We start from the raw sequence: 22,094 nt of genomic DNA, 5'->3' as shown, positions 1-22,094 counted from the left end.
AACTGCTTTAAGAAACTGCATTTTTAACCAAATTCACTCATCACTGCACCCCAGTGCCTAGCATGGTACTGCTACTGCTAAGTCATTTCAGTCGTGTCCGACTCTGTGCAACCCCATAGATGGAAGCCCACCAGGCTCCCCCATCTCTGGGATTCTCCAGGCAAGAACACTGGAGTGGGTTGCCATTTAGTACGGTACTGGCCACTGGGAATTTCTGGGGAAGTATTTTTCAAAAGAAGTCTCACATCCTTATGTGGACTAACGTATCCCACCCCTTGTTTAGCATAGATTTCATATTTTTAGCAAATCAGGGAATAAAATAATCATTTTCAGATCACCACATGACTTAAAATGAATGTGCTTTGCTGCTTTAAATAAATATATATTTACACACATATACATGTACACATATTTATATGTAACAAATCCTTTGTACTAAATTACTTAACTGGCCCTAGACCCTGTGACAGTTACTCATACAAGGAAAATATCCTTTGTCCACTCCATAAGTCTCTATGAAACCTCTATTACGCCAAACACCACTGCTGGCCTTGGGGACATGAAATAGGCAGAAGCCTCTGCTCTCATAAAGCTTATATCTAAATAAGAGGAAACAGACAATAACTGATATTGAGAAATTGAAATATAGAGTTCATTAGATAGTAAAAAGTGCAGAGAATAAAACAAAGCAGGAAGGGAGCTGGGAACTGTCAAGGAGGCAGAGTGGACATGAAAGCCCTCATTGAGAGGAGATGTTTGAGTGAAACCCGGAGGCAGTGAAGGCTCAGCCATGCAGATACCTGATGTGGAGCATCCAAGGCAGAAAGAATAGGTACATTTGTCTTATGTGGGGAAAGGGAAGAAGAGTTCATTCCAAACATCTGATAGCATCCTGCCATCAGGTAGAAATTACTCAGAAGTTTTTCTCATCTTATGCAGATCACTTATCCAGAAAAAAACCATCCCTGCTGAATCCTAAAGATGGTCATCTGGGGACTTCCCTGGTGGTCCAGTGGTTAAGAATCTGCCTTCCAATGCAGGAGATGCAGGTTCGATCCCTGGTTGGGGAACTGTTAATGAGATCCCACATACCGTGGAGCGAGTAAGCGGTGTGAGCTAGAGCCTGTATGCCACAGCAATGAGCCTGAGTGCCACCACGAAGACCTGCCACAGCCAACTAAATAAATCAACATTAAAGAAAGATGGCCACCTCTTTGGCAGGTGCGAAAGAGAGGTCTCTCTTGGCACATCTCTGAAATATACTGATTTCTTTCTGGCGCACAGCATACGCAGCTCCTTAGCCTAGAGGGGTAAGCGGAATAGACCAGATTTGCTTCTTCAACTCTGCTCCATTTCCACTCCCCTTTCCCCAGCCTAAGCTCCCAGCCTCTCTCCTCTGGGTTATATGCCTGGTCCAGCCACCTCACTGATGTTGAATCCTGAGGGTCCTTCAGGGTCCCTGAGGAAGGCAAGGGAAGCAACACCCCGAGACAAAGCAGGCTGTAGCTCAGAACAAGTAGAATATAAAAGTAAGGGGGAACAAGAAGGCTATGTTAGCTACCATTTCATTCTTTCTCCTAATCCTGAAGTATATACTGTACCTCACACACACTGTCCTTGACAGGAATGCCCCGCGTGCCCAGGAGGGCAGCACACTCACTAATGGGGCCAGCAGGCAGGAAGACAGGGCTCTATGGGAAAAGCAGAGGATGAAGAGCTTCAGGGGCTTGGCAGGGGAACATGCTCCAGGCAGGGGCTGGAGAAAGGCCTCCAAGAGGATGTTCTTTGAGTTGAGTCTTTAAAAATGCTTATTATGTTAGATGGAAATGATTAGAGGGGTGTTTTGGGTATAAGAGGTCCCTTGAGCAAAAAGGAAACAATGTTGGTTAGAGCTGGGGACAGATGAACCACAAACTTGGTTAAGGTGTATGGGGACAGGGCAGGGACAACCATGAGTCCAGACAAGACTGTGGAGAGCCAAGAAGGCCATGCCTACGTGCGTCATTCTTTCATTCAACGAATCTTTATTGAGCACTGACTATGCACTAGGCATCATGCTAAGTGCTTAGGGATAGGGCAGGGACAGAACAAAGCTCCTGCTCTCATAAAGCTTATAATCCTGGCATAGAGAAAAGCAGTAAACAAATAAATGTATGTCACACTATCAGGTAGCAGTAGGTGCTATAAAGCAAAGTAAAGCAGGGCTGGGAAATAGAGACTGAACGGGGTGCTATTTTAGTTGGGGGGGCCAGGGGTGACTACAAAGAGATAACACTTGAACAGAGACCTGACTCAGTTCCTGAATAAATTGAAGTGGTCAGCCAAGCAAACGAGCAGAGAAATTATGTTCCCAGCAGAGGGGACAGTCAGCGTGGAGGTCTGGGGTGGTATGTACGTGGAGGCAAGGGAAGGGCTGGGGCTGTGGACTCCCACGTCCACTTCAGCCAGAGTGTCCCTTGACTTCAGACTGTAGTATGACATCTCTGGGTCAGATTGCTTCTTGCCCCTCAAATTGGAAAACCACTGACCTGACACAACAACTCACATGGTATTGCTCAGTTACCCTTTTGCTCCAAGACCTTCAATACCCCGACTGCCAGCAAAATAAGCCCCCAGATCCCATTACACCTCAGATAAAATGCAGGGTTCTTGCAGAGACCTATCTGGCCTCAGAGACGTCTTTCCCTCCTGTCCCCTCCCACAGCCCAGTCCAGGACCCTCCATGTACATACCACCTCAGACCTCCACGCTGACTGTCCCCTCTGCTGGGAACATAATTTCTCTGCTCGTTTGCTTGGCTGACCGCTTCATTTTACTCAGGAACGGAGTCAGGTCTCTCTGTTCAAGTGTTATCTCTTTTTAGTCACCCCTGGCCCCCCCATCTAAAATAGCACCGCGTTCAGTCTCTATTTCCCAGCCCTGCTTTACTTTGCTTTATAGCACCTACTGCTACCTGATAGTGTGACATACATTTATTTGTTTACTGCTTTTCTCTATGCCAGGATTATAAGCTTTATGAGAGCAGGAGCTTTGTTCTGTCCCTGCCCTATCCCTAAGCACTTAGCATGATGCCTAGTGCATAGTCAGTGCTCAATAAAGATTCGTTGAATGAAAGAATGACGCACGTAGGCATGGCCTTCTTGGCTCTCCACAGTCTTGTCTGGACTCATGGTTGTCCCTGCCCTGTCCCCATACACCTTAATCAAGTTTGTGGTTCATCTGTCCCCAGCTCTAACCAACATTGTTTCCTTTTTGCTCAAGGGACCTCTTATACCCAAAACACCCCTCTAATCATTTCCATCTAACATAATAAGCATTTTTAAAGACTCAACTCAAAGAACATCCTCTTGGAGGCCTTTCTCCAGCCCCTGCCTGGAGCATGTTCCCCTGCCAAGCCTCTGAAGCTCTTCATCCTCTGCTTTTCCCATAGAGCCCTGTCTTCCTGCCTGCTGGCCCCATTAGTGAGTGCTGCCCTCCTGGGCACGCGGGGCATTCCTGTCAAGGACAGTGTGTGTGAGGTATAGTATATACTTCAGGATTAGGAGAAAGAATGAAGTGGTAGCTAACATAGCCTTCTTGTTCCCCCTTACTTTTATATTCTACTTGTTCTGAGCTACAGGCTGCTTTGTCTCGGGGGTGTCGCTAACTCCCAGCAATGTAACTTTCATCCTTCCCAGGCTAGTCCTGCTGTGTTCCTGCCAGCCTGGCTGTTCTTGACTCTTCAACTCTCTGCTATTCTTGCCAGCACTGTTCATATGCTCCTCTCTGCAATTCTGATAGCCAGAGAGGCTTAGTGACTTATTTTTTACCTGATTCTAGGCCAGCACTTCCCAGACCTGGGAGGGACTATAGGGGGAAAATGCTTCTGCCTGCAGTGTGTTCAGCATGTTAAATGTCCTGTGAAATCCTGCAGTAAAAATACCTGTTTAGCATCATTAAGCCAAAGAATCACATATTTCTTTGCTGAACCTTTCTTTCCCCACAAAGCACCTATTAATACTCTGAAAAATTAAATCCTGCAGTGCAGCATTTTATGATGTGACCCTGGATGCGTGCAAGAATATTTGTGAAATAAATTAAGGAATGAACTGCGATGGCATGGCAACTCGCCCACATGCAGAAATGGAATAATCAACAGTAGCATAATAACAGGGCTTCCCAGGTGGCGCTAGGGAAGAACACACTGGCCAGTGCAGGACATGTAAGAGACACGGGTTCGATCCATGTGTTAGGAAGATCTCCTGGAGGAGGAAATGGCAACCCACTCCAGTATTCTTGCCTGGGAAATCCCATGGATGGAGGGCTACAGTCCATGGGGTTGCAAAGAGTCAGACACAACTGAAGCGAGTTAGCATAGGCATAGCATAATAGCATAGCATAATAACCATCAACATTTGTGTGTATACTCCTTCCATACCTGGCACTGCTCTAGGATTCACTTAATCCTCAGAAAAAGTCCTATGAGAAAAGCTTTCTTATCAACAGCCCCATTTCACAGGTAGGGGAACACACAGGTGAAGAGATCTATTGAATCCACACAGCCATGAAGCGGCAGACGAGGGCTTCGAGCCCAGGGTCCTGTTCCCAGGGTCACAAGGGCCTCTCTGTTGCTCACCTTTACATGAAACGTTTCTAAGAGTGAAATCAGCTCATTTTGCACTCACTGTGCACCAAGCACTTCATGTGCTTCATCTCATTAAAAGTTCTCAAGAAACTTTATGAAGCAGGAATTGATTGACATCTCAAATCATCTCCAATCGCCCAGTTAGGGAGCCATTCATTTCCCTGTTGCCTTCCCGTTTGTGAGGATGTTCAAAAATGGTACCAGGACCCGTGAGCGCTGTCCCGGCCACTTGTGGAGGCTTCCATATGGCTTACTCCTTTGCACTGATTCCTTCAGAAGCCTGGAGGGGCAAGGCCCCTCCTGGGAATGAGTTGTAAGCAGAGAAAACAGCCTTGTGTATTTGGAGAGACAAGGCGGCAGCATTTTGCCAAGGGTACACACACGCATCCAGGTAGCTTTCCTTTCCCTTTTCCTTTTTCTCACAAGCCTGTCAGGCCAGGAATAGAAGACAGAAAGTGTCTGTCAGACAGTATGTGGAAGAAGCATGGTAGCCAGAGCCTCAGCAGGAAAGAGGAAAGGATTTGGTGCCTGACCAGCCTGCAGGACCCCAGAAAGGGACCCCTTAACCTGGAGTCAAGTCTTCTTCAAGCTGCGCTAGGCCTCCTCCTCCAGCGCAAACAAGCAAAGTGGGCATCGTACCAGAATGTGGGATCAGAAGCAGTGAGCACCCTGTTTCTCTCTCAAAATGATAGTTAATGGTGACAGAGTCCAGGCTGATCAAGCCAAGGCTGAGTGGAGGGTATCTCTGGGCCTGTGTGCCCTCAGCACTGAGGCCACTGGAGGCCAGAGGAGTCTGAGTGGCCTGTCTATAGCCAGAGCCATGTCAGGAGTGTGACTCACCCACCACTTGCATCCCTGGGATGAAGCCAGGAGAGAGAGTGGAGTGGGGACACCCAGTCTGCCCCTCACCCTTCTAGGCTTCACTCTGGACTGATGTGGTGCCATCAAAATTAGCAGCATCCTTTTCAGCTAAGGAAGTATTAAATTTCTTGAGAGTCTTAGATGAATAACTATGCTGGGAAGATAGAAGAAGCACTTGCAAACAAGAGTCAGATGATTGTGGGAACCTAGAAAATTCTCCCACAAGTTGCCAGGCAGGTAGCTCTGCCAGCTTCAGGAAAAGCCAGGAGGATTAAGTTTTCTTCAGGGAGAGATCTGGGTTCGCAGAGGCCTCTCTGGTAAATTGGGCAAGACCGCAAGGCAGCAGCTCCCTGAGATAAAGGAAACCGCAACAGCTTGAGGCTGGAGCTCCCAAGAGGAAGCCCAGATAGTCCCAGGGCCACGAGAAAGGTTGTGTCTTGCAGAACTCCAAGGACGACCTTTCAGTCCTCTTCATCGTGCAGTGCTTAGTCGCTCAGTTGTGTCTGACCCTTTGCGACCCCATGGACTGTAGCCCACCAGCTTCCTCTGTCCATGGGGATTCTCCAGGCAAGAATAGTGGAGTGGGTTGCCATGCTCTCCTCTAGGGGATCTTTCCAACCCAGGGATCGAACCCAGGTCTACGGCATTGCAGGCAAATTCTTTACCGCCTGAGCCACCAGGGGCACCCATAGCTTCATCGTAGAGATGTATATCGATGAAGACCATTTTATGGCAGACAGCAGTCAAGTGTCTTGAGGAAGGTGACATTTTTTTCTCATCTATAAACAATGCTATGCGGACTTACCAGTACTGCCTGAACCCTGAACTGCTCACAGGGGCAGGGACTCCTAATCTGAGGTTTGCCTTCACTTCTTGCTACTACCCTCTAGGAAGAGAAGGAAAATGTGCCATTTTCTCTCTGCAGAGAAAGCCCTGGGGCTGGCAGGGTGTATACCTGGTCAGGGCAGGACCTGGCTTCACAAAATGCTATCATAGACCTTCTCTTTGGAACTTCTGGCTGGTGATCACACTGCCTTCTCCTACATCTTCCCACTGAGATTTACAAACATCAGCATTTTCTCGTCAAGTTCATTGAAATGGTGCCACTCTTGGAGAAACTGCAAAGAGCCAAGGCTCTTCCTGCTCCGTGCCCTGCCCCCACCACCTAGCTGCTTCTCTGGGCCAAAGGTGTGATGACAGAGCCTGAAGCCAGCCCTTCTGGAAGCTTCTGGGCTGATGAGAGTTCCTCAGGGCTCCTGGAGAGGAAGTGAGGTCATGGTGAGGTCATCCTATCCATACCAGGAAAGGAAATTGTTGGCAATTGGTGTCTGCGAGAAGGAAAGTTTTTCCAGCCTCAAGATTGTATGTGACAAGAAAATCCACCCTGAACATCTCTCCATCTCCCAAGCTTGTTGTCTTTTTTTTTTTTCCTTTTTGGCCCTGGGTGCCTGGGAAAACGCGTTTTGTTCCTTCTTGGCTTTGTGCCAGTCCAGGCTGGCCTTGCCCCAGGCCATGGCGGTGGCAGGTGATTCACTGTCTGAGTCTAGTTCCTGCAGATTCTAGACTGGCTGTGTTTCTTTAGGAAACCGGGCCTTGCCTTAAAGGAAGCCATTCTTTGAGATTTAGGGCTAGGACTGAGCACAACCCCTGGTGTGTGGCAGGCACTCAAAAACTATTTGTTGAATGACCCAAATTAAAAAGCAGACAAATAAATAAGTAGATAGAAGAATCAGTAGATAGATAAATGGTGTATTTTACATAAATTTTTGTATATTATGCATATCAGTCAGGGTTCTCTGGAGAAACAGCAGAAGATTTTATTTATTTATATAAAGGTATTCATTTTAAGGAATTGACTCACACAGCTGTTGTTGTTCGGTCGCTCAGTTGTGTCCAACTCTTTGTGACCCCATAGACTGCAGCATAGCAGGCTTCTCTGTCCTTTACTAGCTACTGGAGTTTGCTCAAACTCATGTCCATTGAGTTAATGATGTCATTCAACCATCTCATCCTTTCTTGCCCTCTTCTCCTCCTGCCCTCAGTCCTTTCTGGCATCAGGGTCTTTTCCAATGAGTCAGCTCTTCCCGTCAAGTGGTCAATGTATTGGAGCTTCAGCTTCAGCATCATCCTTCCAATGAATAGTCAGGGTTGATTTCCTTTAAGATTGGTTTGATCTCCTTGCAGTCCAAGGGTCTCTCAAGAGTCTTCTCCAGCACCACACAGTTGTGGAGGCTGTCAAATCCACATGCACCGGGCAGGCTGGCAGCCTGGAAACTCAGGCAGAGCTGGATGCTTGAGTCAGTTTTTCTTCTCCAGAAAATCTCAGTTTTACTCTTAAGACTGGCTGGTCAGGCCTATCCACACTATTGGAAGTAATTTCTTTTATTTAAAATCAACTGGTTGTTTTCCAAATACATGGGGTTTTTTAAGTATCTTTGATATTAATTTCTCATTTTGAAACTAATTTCTCATTTAAATGCTTTCTTCTCTGCAATAGCTCTTTGTCTTTCCTCAGTTTTCTAACTTTATTGAGGCTTTCAATGGCTAAGTCAAAGATCTCTCTTAGTAAATGTCATACTGCACTTGAAAATATGTGGGTTATTTTCAAATATCTTTTGATATTGATTTCTAACGTAATTACACAGTGGTAAGAGAACAGACTCTGTATGATTTCAATTTCTTTAGGTCATGACAATTTTGTACCTCGTTTTATGTCCTTGGATATGTTCCAGTAGTCAAGGCTATGGTTTTCCAGAGGTCATGGCTATGGTTTTCCAGCGGTCATGTATGGATGTGAGAGTTGGACTGTGAAGAAAGCTGAATGCCAAAGAATTGATGCTTTTGAACTGTGGTGTTGGAGAAGACTCTTGAGAGTCCCTTGGACTGCAAGAAGATCCAACCAGTCCATCCTAAAGGAGACCAGTCCTAGGTGTTCATTGGAAGGACTGATGCTAAACCTGAAACTCCAGTACTGTGGCCACCTGATGCGAAGAGTTGACTCATTGGAAAAGACCCTGATGCTGGGAGGGATTGGGGGCAGGAGGAGAAGGGGACAAGAGAGGATGAGATGGCTGGATGGCATCACCGATTCGATGGACGTGAGTCTGAGTGAACTCCGAGAGTTGGTGATGGACAGGGAGGCCTGGCATGCTGCGATTCATGGGGTGGCAAAGAGTCGGACACAACTGAGTGACTGAACTGAACTGAACTGATGTTCCAGTGTCTCCTAGTTTATAGTTTATGAGAACTTGAATAGAATTTGTATCCTGCTGTTGTGTGAAAGTTGTATATATCTTAATTATGTTGAATTGGTTCACAGTGCTTTTCAGGTCTACTATATCCTTCTACTTCTCTGTATATTCATTCCATTAATTTTTGAGAGCTTGATATTGAAACACCAACTAAAAATCTTATCTACTTAAAAATAATTGTAATATATAGCAGAACTATATGTAACTTTTTTCTGTATTTTCCAAGTCTCCCGTAAATGTGTTATCATGTGTGTGTTAGTAGCTCAGTCACGTCCAACTCTTTGCAATCCCATAGACTGTAGCCCACCATGAGTACTTTCATAATTGAAAAAATAAAAAAGAAAGAGAATAAAAAAGTCAACTGGTTGTAAAGGATAATCCCACCTACCAAATATCTTCATAGAAATACTTTGATTAGTGTCTAATTAAACCACTGGGTACTGTAGTGTAGCAAGTTGATCTACAAAACTATCCTGTGTCAAGTTATGTACATTGAAACAAACAACCACAGCCACCACCAAAAAACCTGCCAACAAACAAACAAATACTGTATAATAAAAGCCCAGTAAAACAGGGTTGGCCTGAAACCTGTATCCCATGTCCAGCTAGGAGGTGGCAGCACCAAGATGCTTAAAACACAGTCATTGCCCTAAGGAGGTAACTCTCTAGTGGGGGAGCCAGTCGAGTAGCCAAATAATTACAATGGAGTGTAATAAATGCTGTAATCAAGATGTGGACAAAACTTGCTACTGCTATTTAAAGTTGGGTAACCTCTAAGTGTTCAGAATAACCTTGGTAACCTGAGAGAGGGTCTGATGTCAGCCAGGCTAATATTATAACCTTAACTGTTCTGCAGAGAGAGTTTCAAATACCTTAAATAAATGGACTGTGAAACAGCCAAAGGATCTTAATGCCAGTAAATGTCAAACCACCCAAGGCAAACTGGGTATTTGGGGAAAGGCCTGCCAGACAGCCACTCTCATCTTGCCACTCATGGCACTTCCTGAATGCCAATCAGACACTCAAGGCTCTGTGCAGTTTGAGATCTGAAGTCCTCTGGATAAACCTCCCCCAAGAAATTGATGCCTGAAAGGGCAGATTAGAGATGAGGCTCTGCCTTCTGCCTTACTGAGGGAACAGGAGGCCCTGGGCTAACTTTAGCTGCATTTCTATTTCTGGAACAGCAGTACTGCGTCCTATTTCCCCTCCCCCCAGGGCATGGCAACCCACTCCAGTATTCTTACCTGGAGAATCCCATGGACAGAGGAGCCTGGAGGGCTACAGTCCATAGGGTTGCAAAGAGTCAGACACAACTGAAGCGACTTAGCATTCATGCACACACTTCTACATAGCTTGAATTTCATATGAAGGATGTATATTACTTTTGTAAATAAAAAATTAAGAACAAATCAAGTTGTTTTTTAAAAAGAGAACTCAACTCTGGAACAACAATGGTAACAACAGCAACAACCCAAGTGCACCAACTGACCTTGATGCAAATTGCTCTCAACCCACCCCTCCAACATGTCCTTTGTAGGGACCGGTTGAAGGTAACTTCGATCTTATGTTTCTGGATGTGGATTTAAAAGTACTACCTCTCCAGGATAATCCATTTAGAACAGCCTCCTGTGGTCCCTGTGTCAGGAAGTCACATGACCCCATCTAAACCTGAGGAGTGGAGGATGGTAGTGGCCAACAGAGGGTTTATTTACCCACCCAGATTGAGGTTAGGACTGACACGCAGTTTAATTATCATGCAGAGCTGCAGCTGGAGGCGGCTGGAATGAGTTGGCATCTGCTTTTGCAGAGCACAATTTCTGCAAATAATTAACCACCAGAACTCTTGATTCTCTCTAATTAATGAAGAGGAAGCCTAGAATCTTCAAAGTCCACGAATGTCATGCTGCCATTGTGTCAGGATTGATCTCCTTTGTTCTAAACCGAAGAGCATGCCTCTCCTGCCTCTCCTAATTCTTTATAAATTGAATTTTTCTATTACTAGTTGTGACAGCTAAGTAACATGACTTCAGAAATTCACCCGCAGTTCATGCCGGTATTAGAAGCCTGAATAATAATAATTTTTTAAAAAGAGCTATAATGGAACAAGCTTTCTGTCTCTGACCCAGAATTAATCATCGTGAAGAGACACCTCCTGAAAAGAGGGTCGTTAATTAGCTCTAATGGATCTCGCTAGGTGGAGTTGGAATTATTGAGAAGTTGGCAAACAGAAGGGGAAGAGAAGATTCCTCCCTTTCTTTGTCCATCTCCACGTGATGCTGGGATGGAAGAGGCCAAGACTATGCTTCCTGGGGGTGGGCACTCATGATGGAGGATGTGGGAAAGTTCTGTTCAGTAGGGGATGCTGTTGTGTGTCAGTATGGAAATCCACCAACTTGGAACATCTTTGAGGAAAACAAGTAAAAGTGTACAAGGCCCTATCCCTGTGGCCTTAACTAAGCATTTAATGAAGACACCACGCAGCAGCCAGAGTGGGATCTTATCAAAACCCAAGGCAGGCGGTGTTATACCCCTGCTCCAAAAAGCTTGTATATGAGCCTATAGAGTTCCACTTGGGCTTCCCTGGTGGCTGCAATGGTAAAGAGTCCATCTGCCAATGCGGGAGACCCAGATTCGATCCCTGGGTTGGGAAAATCCCTTGGAGAAGGAAATACTTCTCCAAGGCAACCCACCCCCCCCCCCCCCCCAGTATTCTTGCCTGGGAAATCCCATGAACAGAGGAGCCCAGCAGGCTAGTCCATGAGATCACAAAGAGCTGGACACGAGTGACTAACACACATAGAGCTCCACTTATCTGTCCATTGTTTCCTCTGTGACCTCGTTTCCTCTATTTTATTTCACACCCACTCCGTTCCAGACATAGCAGCTTCTTTAATGTTCCACCAACATTCTAGCTCCTACCTCAGGATCTTTGCACTGGCTGCTCTGTGTAGAGTCCTGTTTTCCAGATAATCCACTTGGCTACATTCTTCTTTTCCTTTAGGTCTCTGTTAAAAGTTTACCCTCTTATTAATGTCAACATTGACTGCCCCATGTGGAATAGGATCCCAACCGTCCCCATTCCTCTTATCCTACTATATTTTTTCCTCACCTCCTAACATACTATATCATTTCCTTATTTATTGTGTTGTTACATGTTTGCCTCCTCTCCAGCATTTATTATTTGTAGACTTTTTGCTAACGGCCATTCTGATCAATGTGAGGTAATACCTCACTGTAGTTTTGATTTGCATTTCTCTAGTCAAGGCTATGGTTTTTCCAGTGGTCATGTATGGATGCGAGAGTTGGACTGTGAAGAAGGCTGATCGCCAAAGAATTGATGCTTTTGAACTGTGGTGTTGGAGAAGACTCTTGAGAGTCCCTTGGACTGCAAAGAGATCCAACCAGTCCATTCTGAAGGAGATCAGCCCTGGGATTTCCTTGGAAGGAATGATGCTAAAGCTGAAACTCCAGTACTTTGGCCACCTCATGCAAAGAGTTGACTCATTGGAAAAGACCCTGATGCTGGGAGGGATTGGGGGCAGGAGGAGAAGAGGACGACAGAGGATGAGATGGCTGGATGGCATCACTGACTCAATGGACATGAGTCTCAGTGAACTCAGGGAGTTGGTGATGGACAGGGAGGCCTGGCGTGCTGCGATTTATGGGGTCTCGAAGAGTCGGACATGACTGAGCAACTGAACTGAACTGAACTGAACTGAATCATTAGCAATGTTGAGAATCTTTTCACCTGCCTATTGGCCACCTGTATGTCTACAAATAATAAATGCTAGAGAGGGTGAAGAGAAAAAACTTACAATCCTACACTGTTGGTGGGAATGTCAGTTGGTGCAGCCAATATGGGAAACAATATGGCAGTTACTTAAGAAAGTGAAAATAGAGCTACCAGCTCTATTTTCATCCAGCAATCCCACTCCCGGGCATATATCCAGAAAAAATAAAAATTCTAATTTGAAAAGACACATGCACCTTAATATTCATACCAACACTATTTATAATAGCCAAGACATGGAAACAACCTAAATGTCCATCAGAAGATGAATGTATAAAGAAGACATGGTATAAATATACAGTGGAATATTTGTTGTTTTTTAGTCATTAAGTCATGTCCAACTCTTTGGGACCCCATGACCACCAGGCTCCACTGTCCATGAGATTTCCCAGGCAAGAATAGTGGAGTGGGTTGCCATTTCCTTCTCCAGGGGATCTTCCCGACATAGGGATTGAACCCATATCTCCTGTGTCTCCTGCACTGGCAGGCAGATTCTTTACTACTGAGCCACCTGGGAAGCCCCCACAATGGAATATTACTCATCCATAAAAAAGAATAAAATAATGCCATTTCCAGCAATGTGGATGGACCTAGAGATTATCACACTAAATGAAGTTAGACAGAGAAAGACATCTATCCTATGATATCAGTTATATGTGGAATCTGACTTAGAAAACAAACTTATGATTACCAAAAGGGAAAGGTAGGGGGTGACGGATTAATTTAGGGTAAGCTCTAATACTTTGGCCACCTGATACAAAGAGCTGACTCACTGGAAAAGACCCTGATACTAGGAAAGGAGGAGAAGGGGATGACAGAGGATGAAATGGTTAGATGGCATCACTGACTCAACGGACATGAGTTTGAGCAAGTTCTAGAAGATGATGAAGGACAGGGAAGCCTGGCATGCTGCAGTCCATGGGGTTGCAAAGAGTTGGACACAACTGAGCAACTGAACAACAACAATGGGATTGAGAGATGGACATTACTGTATATAAAGTAGATAAACAATAAGAATTTATAGCACAAGGAACTATATTCAGTATCTTGTAATATCTTGTATATTTTGTAATAATAAAAGAATCTGAAAAGGAATATATGTATGTATACACACACATATATGGGCTTCCCAGTGGCTCAGTGGTAAAGAATCCTCCTGCCAATGCAGAAGACACAGGTTTGGTCCCTGGATTGGCAAGATGCCCTGGAGAAGGAAATGGTAACCCACTCCAGTATTCTTGCCTGGGAAATTTCATGGACAGAGGAGCCTGGCAGGCCACAGTCCATGGGGTTGCAAAGACTCAGACATGACTTAGTGACTAAAGAACAACAATATACATATGTATATATGTGTGTGTGTGTGTGTATAAATATATATATGTACATATCACTTCGCTATATACCTGAAACTAATACAATATTGTAAACAACTATAATTTTTAAAAAAATGCCTTCTATACCTCTCACTAGAATATAAGCTCCACAAGAACAGGGATTCTTGTCTGTTTGTTCTCCAGTGTATTCCTAGCACCTGGAAGTATGTGGAGTTCAATAAATATTTGCAGAGTGAATGAACCCATCATCCCACTTTGGAGCATTTGCTGGTATGTGTGAAGGCTGCATGTGCTCATTCAAAGTGATTGCTCAAGCAGCTTATAAAGACCAGGGTATGAGAAGTTCCTTTTTCCTTCTTCAGTGTCTGAATGAAGTGCTATTGTTTGCTTCCTTTGGCTGCCAAATGTTAATAATTAAAACAGTGGGCTCAGAGTTAAGTATTACTTGAGGTGTTCTTACTTTCTCAGTGGTTTCTATAAAAAGCTAGAGAGGGTCTGACCAAGAATGATGCTTTTCTGGGAGGGGGCTGTGTTTTGTCTCCAGGGGTCTCAGTTTTCCTTTTATCTCCACAGAGAGTGGGGGTCTTTAGAGATCCAGTGCAGCAGGGGAGATATGTGTTTTGTGTAATTCAGTAGTGACCCGACTGAGGGGGAGCACTCATAGGCACCCAGGGAAGAGGCAAATCTGCTGAGGATACAGGGCCCCGGCCAGAACAAGAGGTTTAGGCGGAGAGTTGCAATGGAGCCCAAATCTATGGATTGTAGCTCTTTGTATGGATTGTGTCCAAGTCCCCTCCTCACTCATGCTCCCCAACCATGGGGCCGTCATAGATATCCCTGCATTAAATTCTTTCCAGTAAGGAATGCCTGCTGAGTCCTGTGTGTGTCTGTGACTTGCCAGGCGGGGTAGGTAAACCTGGCAGGAGTTGTAGTCTACATGGATGAGGGTCCCCGGAATTGGATAAATCTGATCTTTTATGCTCTACTTAATTTGTGTCTCATATCAATCCTTCCTTAGCTCAGAGGGACTGACTTCAGAGAGAAACATGTCTGCATTCAGTTAACAAACCAGCTGCTGCCAGGCTGAGTTCTGGGTCATGAAATATAGACTCCAGTCTTGATTCTGCAGCTGCTATTGGAGCAATTTGAGCCATTCATCTCCCTGCACTACAGTTTCTAACTCCACTTTCTTAATACTTAAAAAAAAAAAAAGAATCTAGGCTTGCTGGTGGCTCAGTGGCAAAGAATCTACCTGCCAATGCAGGAGATGTGGGTTCAATTCTTAGTTCGGGAAGATCCCACATGTGGAGCAACTAAGCCCGTGTACCCCAACTACTGCGCCTGTGCTCTAGAACCTGGGAGCTACAACCACGGAAGCCCCAGTGTCCTAGATCCCACAGCAAGAGAAGCCACTGCCGTGAGAAGCCCGTGCACTGCAACTAGAGAGAGGCCCCACTCGCTGCAACTGCAGAAAAGCCCACGCAGCAGGGAAGGCCCAGCACGACCAAAAGTGTAAATAAAATTATTTTTTAAAAAATGCTTTCTCAATTCTCAGAGTCATTCCTTGAATATTTTTTAAAAAATGCTTTCTCAATTCTCAGAGTCATTCCTTGAATAACTCTGTCTCTTAATTTTAGATATAAAGAAGGAAAGGCCCAGAGAGGTCAAGGTACTTGCCTATAATCACACTGTATTCATAAGTAAGACCAAAAAACTTAAAAATCAAATTACCATACAATTCAGCAATCCCATTTCTGGACATTTATCCAAAGGAAAAGAAAACTGCACATAAAAAAGATATTTGCACATCCGTGTTCACTTGAGCATTATCCACAATAGCTAGTATGTGGAAACAACCCAAGTGTCTATCAATAGATAAACAGACAAAGAAGATGTGTTCCATGTAAACACTATAATATTATTCAGCCATGAGAAAGGAAGAACCCCTGCCACTGGCCACACCATGGATGGACCTTGAGGGTATTATGCTAAGTGAAATAAGCTAGACAGAAAGACAAGTTCTGCAAGGTATCTCTTATCTATGGAATCGTAAACAAAACAAAACAAAAACAACTCATAGAAACAGAGAGTAGAAATGTGTCTGCCAGGGGACTTTGGGTGGAGGAGGAGGAAAATAGCTAGAGTCTGGAGAGAGAGGGCCAGGACCTGAAGTCTCCCTACAAATTCAGTTTCTGTTCATAATGCCCTTCAGATCACAAAAACACCCACCCTGTTGTCCTCTTGGAGCTGTGAATAAAACTTGTTCTTATGACTAAAAAGGGACTGCAGCAATGCAAAATGGATTATTATTAAAGTGGCCTCCCAAATTTAGAGGATGGCTCAGAGGTCAGAACTGAGAACCTGAACTAAGTCACGTGGGGGTAAAAGCATGAATTGTTGTGTTTTATTAGATATTCTATATTCAGATTCCAAGCCCGACATTTAGAGCATCCCTTCAAAGCCAAGTTTGGCACAGTGCTCTGATTCTAAATAGCAAAACTGACCTTCCCTCTTAGACTCGTATTCTAAATTATTCTGAAGATTCCTCTCCCTAGACTGCTCACAACAACCAACCTGAAGCAGCCTCCAGGACACTCTGGCTGATTTACAACTGCAATCTTGCTAAAAGGAATGGGAAAAAGCCAAGATGAGTTTCTGTTAGACAGAATTACTGGTATGAAATACTAACATCGCTACAACGTGGCGTAGAACTGACTGGCTGACTGCATGGCTGCCCTCCCTTCCTTATTTCACTGAAATAGGTCATTTGTTATAAAAGGGAAGGAGCCTTGTTCCTCGTTCCCCCCACCCGCAAAGGATGATGGGAGAAGACTGCTTTCAGTGCTCCTCAGTGTGTGCCTGCATGTGGCTCCCCAAAGCCAGCACTGGGCCAGCAAGCCTATTCTTACTAAGTGCCCACGTCAGTGGCCTGTCTTTGACGAGCCTGCTATGTGCAGAGTCCTGCTGTTTCCTGCCTTCAGTGAAAGAATAAAGACTGGGCAGGCCGCAGGCAGTGAGCTCCAGCTGTCCCCTGCTTAAAATACAACGATGAGATAGGAATTGGCCATCAGGGTTTAACAAAAAATTCTCTAAATGAGGAAGGGGGGGACCTTTCCTTCACATTTATTTTTTGTGTAGAAACTTGACCCATCCTGTCAATTAGTCGATCAAATATTTGCTGGCAGCACTCACAAGTCCCCATCTTTTACAAAGGGCGGGGTGCAACAAGAAGTAAAACCCTACAAGCCAAAGACTTAGCTTGGAAGAGTGGAAAATTCAAATGAAAACAGATCCAGGTGGGCAACATGAAAGAATGAATGAACGAAGCTGCATAGTAATAGCATCTTAAGATAAAAATATATGACTATTTTCCTTGTGTATTTAATACACAAAAATATTCTCTCCTCCACAAAGTCAGAGCCTTGTTGGTCTGTCTTCAATTTTCACATTTTTGATTGAGACAGGGGTATCTTTCTCAACCGTTCTGTAAGACAGTGGTAGTGGTTTAGTCCCTAAGTCATGTCTGACTCTTGTGACCCCGTAGACTGTAGCCTGCCAGGCTCCTCTGACCATGGGATTTCCCAGGCAAAAATACTGGAGTGGGTTGCCATTTCCTTCCCCAGGCCATCTTCCCAACTCAGGGATTGAACCCATGTCACCTGCATTGCAGGCATATTCCTTACCACTGAGCCACCAGGAAGGCCCTCTAAGATGACTATAGGGTAAATGCCAATTTGCATGCTAAAAGGCAGTGTCAGGACTGTGTTCAGTTGGAGCTTGTGGGTTATTACACGGGAGCAGCTGCTTACTAAGGGCTTTGTTGCCTTATTGCTGAGTGAAAATGGGAGCCCAGGATATATCTTTAAATTCTTCTCAAGTGTTGTTCTTCCCTATGCCTGTCATGGAGTATGTTGCCATTTCTCTCCCCTGGATTTCTTTAGACTTGTCTTGTCCTTTCATTTCCCTCAAGCAGATGGGAGTCTCCCCAGTGAAGACTGAGCATTTTCCCTGTCTGCTCACAGGGATGGTCTGAGTTCTCTGCACTAGAGAAACTGCTAGATAATATTAATAAATGTTTGTTGTTTTAAGCCCCTCACTTTGGTATGATTTGCTGTGTGGCAAGAGATAATCAATACATATTGATTCTGTGATTGGATATCACTGTTAACCAGCTTCACTTTGTTCACACAAGGAGTAAGCATGTGCTTTCTATGTATAGCAAAACCTCCAATTGACACAAAATATAGGTATGACAGAGGCCTTGGTGGTACTTCTAGAAGCCTCCTTATGATCAGCATTGGTTTTGTACACAGCATCCTTAGATATGGTCCTTTAACCAATTCATAACCCACTTCCCTGTAAGAGAAAGGCTTGGCAAGAAGACTTGAATGATGCCATGATGAACTGCAAGACTTCCACAAGCCCAGAGGGATGGCAGGTAGGAGCATATTCAATGCAGACATACAGAGTCCTGTATAAAGGTCAGATTCAAGGGACAATGGAGAGATGGTTGGACTGTGGGCTTTGTGGAGGGAATGATTATGTTTGTCTTGTTCACTGTCTCCACCCCTGGTCTGGCAAATAATGTCTGGGAACACAAAAATCAATAATGTAAGTTTCCTACATTAAAAGCCTCATAGTCTAACTGGAGAGCCCAAAGTGTGTGTGTGTGTGTGTGTGTGTGTAGTGATACAAGAAGAAAGAGTAAACAATGGCCTGCAGAGAATCAAGGGACTAACTACATATGTTTGTGTGTGTGAGCTGTGCAAGGATTGAAGAGTGTCAGGGGAAGCTCCATCCAAAAGGTGATGGTCAAACTGAATCGTAATGGGAGAAAACTAGAAATTCACTAGGTAGATAAGATCACTAGGCAGCTCTGGAGACATGAAATAGCATGGTGCGCTTAGGGGAGAGTAAGTAATTAATTTGGTCAAAGCATAGATTATATTTATGTGATGAAAGCAAAGATGGAAAGACAGCATAAAGGGAATGATAAGGGATGAGCTGGAAAAGTAGGCAAGACTCTCTGGATCTTGAAGGATGCTGGTGTAGAGGGGTCAAAATTTATCTCATAGGTGATGGAGAAACACGGAAGGATTTTAAACAGAAGAGGTATACATTCTGATTTATAATTTTGAAAGATAGCTTATGGAGAATATTGGTGATTGGAGGCAGGAAGGTTGACTGGGAGGCTACTGCAGAAGTCTAAGCAAACGTGAGTAAACTGTGATGACAGGAAGCATGGAAGGGGAGAGGATCAACAACAGATCTTTGGGAATATGAATGGACTAGGCCTGCAAGTGATGGGAGGTGGTGGATGACTATAGACATGAAAGAGGCGAAATTAGTCTGAAGTTTCTCACTCAGGCACTTGGTTGAAATAATTTTATATGTAGTAGAGCTATATATGTTTCCCCCATGGCTCAGTGGTAAAGAATCTGCCTGCAGTGCAAGAGACATGGGAGACGTTTGATCCCTGGGTCAGGAAGATTCCCCTGGAGGAGGAAATGGCAACCCGCTCCAGTATCCTTCATGGTAAATAAATTCTGTGCACAGAGCAGCCCAGTAGGCTACAGTCCATGGGGTCATAAAGACACACAACTGAGGGACTGGGCACAGCACAGCAGCAGAGCTGTATGTGTGATGAGCTTTGTGCTGTGTAAGCAAAAGATCAGTGTTAATAGTACAATTAGATGTATCTATCAAGCTGCTACACAGGACTCAAAAGAGGGTGTGAAGAAGAGAAGAGATCAGATAACGGTGGAGAATAGTTAAGTATGAAGCTGGATGCTGGTGGCATGAAGGACAGTCCAGGGTCTTCTAGTGGGAAGGCCAACCAAAAATAGCTCTCTGGGCTGTTCTGGCTGAACTGGCGGGCCACATGCTCTGGCGAGCTGTGGGTGCCATCCCTGTGAAGAGGGTGGATCCCCAGATGACCCTGGCCTATAGTTAGCTCACACAATCAGCTGTGGCTGGCTTCCAAAGTAGCAGCGACAGCAGCTGACAGGTTTGGAAATATATTTTCTTCTCTGTCAAGAAAAAGTGCTCATAAGGAATACATTTCCCAAATGGCTACTCTTTCTGGTTTGACCTAAGGGGTTCTATGGCGGAAAATACGCCCATGGTTTCTGTAAAGCCATTTAAAAAATTAATCACTTCTCTCTTGAGTCAAAAATACCCTGAACCTCTTGAGTAACTTAGGAGAATTCATTGTAAGTTCTATCCCTGGAAAATAGGTCAAAGAAATGCTTGCTGGCATGCCTTAGTTCTTACTGAACACCTCCCTGCTCTGCATAGCCCAATAAACGTAAATTAGAATATAAGAATTCTAAGGAAAGGAATCTAAGCTTAATAGAGTAGAAGTCAATGTCCTCTTTTGGGATCTGAAGTTGGATTACAAGAATCTAGCTTTGAGACTCTCAGCTGAAAAAGTTTTGGCAATCACTTAAAGTTCATGTCAAAACATCTGGTGGTAAGTTTGCTTTAGTGTATGCTAACTGGGGATAATATTTCAAGACTGCAATAATGTTTTTTGTTTGTAAATTGAGCTTTAGTTTCTGTACTTCATCCAGGAAACACTAGAGGGTGTACATCAGATAGAGGAAAACGGCTGCCCTGAGAATGAACAGGAATGAAGAGGAGAGATGGCTTGGGAAGGAAGGTATTTCTACACTTCACTGAGGCACAGAATTTTACTTTGATACTAATCTTTATGCTATCAAAAAGCGACTTGATGTTTGAAACCCAGACTCGAGAACTTTAATGATGATCTGCTGAGCCTGTTCAGAATCCAAAACTGTGAGGAACCACCATTACTCTCTGACCAGAATGTATATTCTGTTCATTTTGGACATCTTGAAAGCCAATATGATACAGCTCTATCTGTGAGTCTTTAATTTTAGAGGAAACGCTATTTGGATTTTCACAGATACTGGATTTTTTTTACAGCACTGATACTCATATCCCCAAGTGCTTGAAGTGAATAGTAACGATACAAAAGTGAATAGTAATGACACCAGGCATTTTCAGGCACTTGTGGGAATAAAACGTGTTCTTTGAAGATATGCTAGGTTGGAGGCTTTCCCCTCTTCATTTCATCCATAGTTTTCATGAATTAACTCTACATGTAAACACCATTCTACAATGCTGAAACACTGGAGTTAACCGGCCACCACAACGCAGTGCACGTGTCAGTAAGAACTGCTATTTCTCTTGCTTAAATGTCCAGTTCCATAGTTGCTTTGTACCTCTTGCAGATGCCAGAAGAGCTAGTGAGGGCTAGAGTCAAATCACCTATTTAAAAACAATGTTAACAACTAATTACTCTAATCGGAAACAAATATCTTAAGCTTCTGAAGAGACAAATCAACTGAATGTTATAATATTTTAATGAATGATGAACTGATAATTCTATGAAATCTCGTCCTTAAACCATAGCAGACTCCTGAAGCACAACTGTTGAAAAGCGTGTGTGAATTCCAATATAAGAAACTTCACAATAAAGCATGCTAAGTTAAGAAGGACCTGCCCTTTAACAAACCATGGGGTCAGCCTTACCTGGACGTTAGTATCAGGAGAATAGAAATAACATTATGAACTTTCGAAGGCAGCGTCTGCTCGAAACGATCAAGTACACTGACAGGGACAGTTTAGCTCCGGAATTTGGGGTTGGCTTTTGTTAGTCATGCATTATCCTACTTACCTCTGAGGACAGACCTTTAAATTTCAGAAAGTGTTGAGATGCATTACTGTACCCGTAATCAAAAGTCTTTGGCAGAAATATCATTTATCCTTGTGGTAATGAACAGATTTATAACATTCTGGTGTCACCATTCCTGAAAAAGCACTTTGGTTTGAATGCTTCTTCCACAAACATAGTGAATCGTTCACGAAGGCACATGGGTGTAGAACGCTACGGAGAGATATTGCTGGTGAGTGACAGAACGTCTGGTTGATTTACAGGAAACCCCAAGTGCACGTATGAATAGGTTAGGTTTAGATTGACGAGCAAATGTGTAACCAGACTTCTGGCTGACAAATGGCAGAGCTATGCCAGCACATTAGCCTCTCTGGAGAGAGACCAAAAGTAAGGCAGGAGGATCAAGTTCATTCCATAAAGGATATTCAAACCTCATGGATGGCAGCGTGGCTGAGATATTAAGCACATATAGATTTTAATGCCCCAAAATAGAACCGGGCAAATTTAGAATTGAACTGGCATCCAAGCTGAAGAC

The 22,094-nt window shown here is 44.2% G+C and overlaps 1 protein-coding gene across 4 annotated transcripts in view; it reads right to left on the bottom strand.

The window, feature by feature from the left end:
- The window catches only part of ITGB6 (integrin subunit beta 6), a 151,222-nt gene extending 129,355 nt beyond the window's left edge, over positions 1-21,867 (bottom strand). For 3 of the 4 annotated variants that reach the window (XM_005202407.5, XM_059891784.1, XM_059891785.1), the window contains exon 1: positions 21,563-21,797. The gene's annotated coding sequence lies outside the window, so the exon portion shown is untranslated. Of the gene's footprint in view, positions 1-21,562 lie in introns of all 4 variants that reach the window. The other variant, NM_001428260.1, reaches the window with a different exon arrangement.
- Between the last annotated feature and the right edge of the window lie 227 nt (positions 21,868-22,094).

This window comes from Bos taurus, chromosome 2 (assembly GCF_002263795.3).
Source record: "Bos taurus isolate L1 Dominette 01449 registration number 42190680 breed Hereford chromosome 2, ARS-UCD2.0, whole genome shotgun sequence".
NCBI lineage: Eukaryota > Metazoa > Chordata > Mammalia > Artiodactyla > Bovidae > Bos > Bos taurus.
The sequence above is the reverse complement of the archived record's forward strand: the minus strand, read 5'-3'. Positions and strand labels throughout refer to the sequence as shown.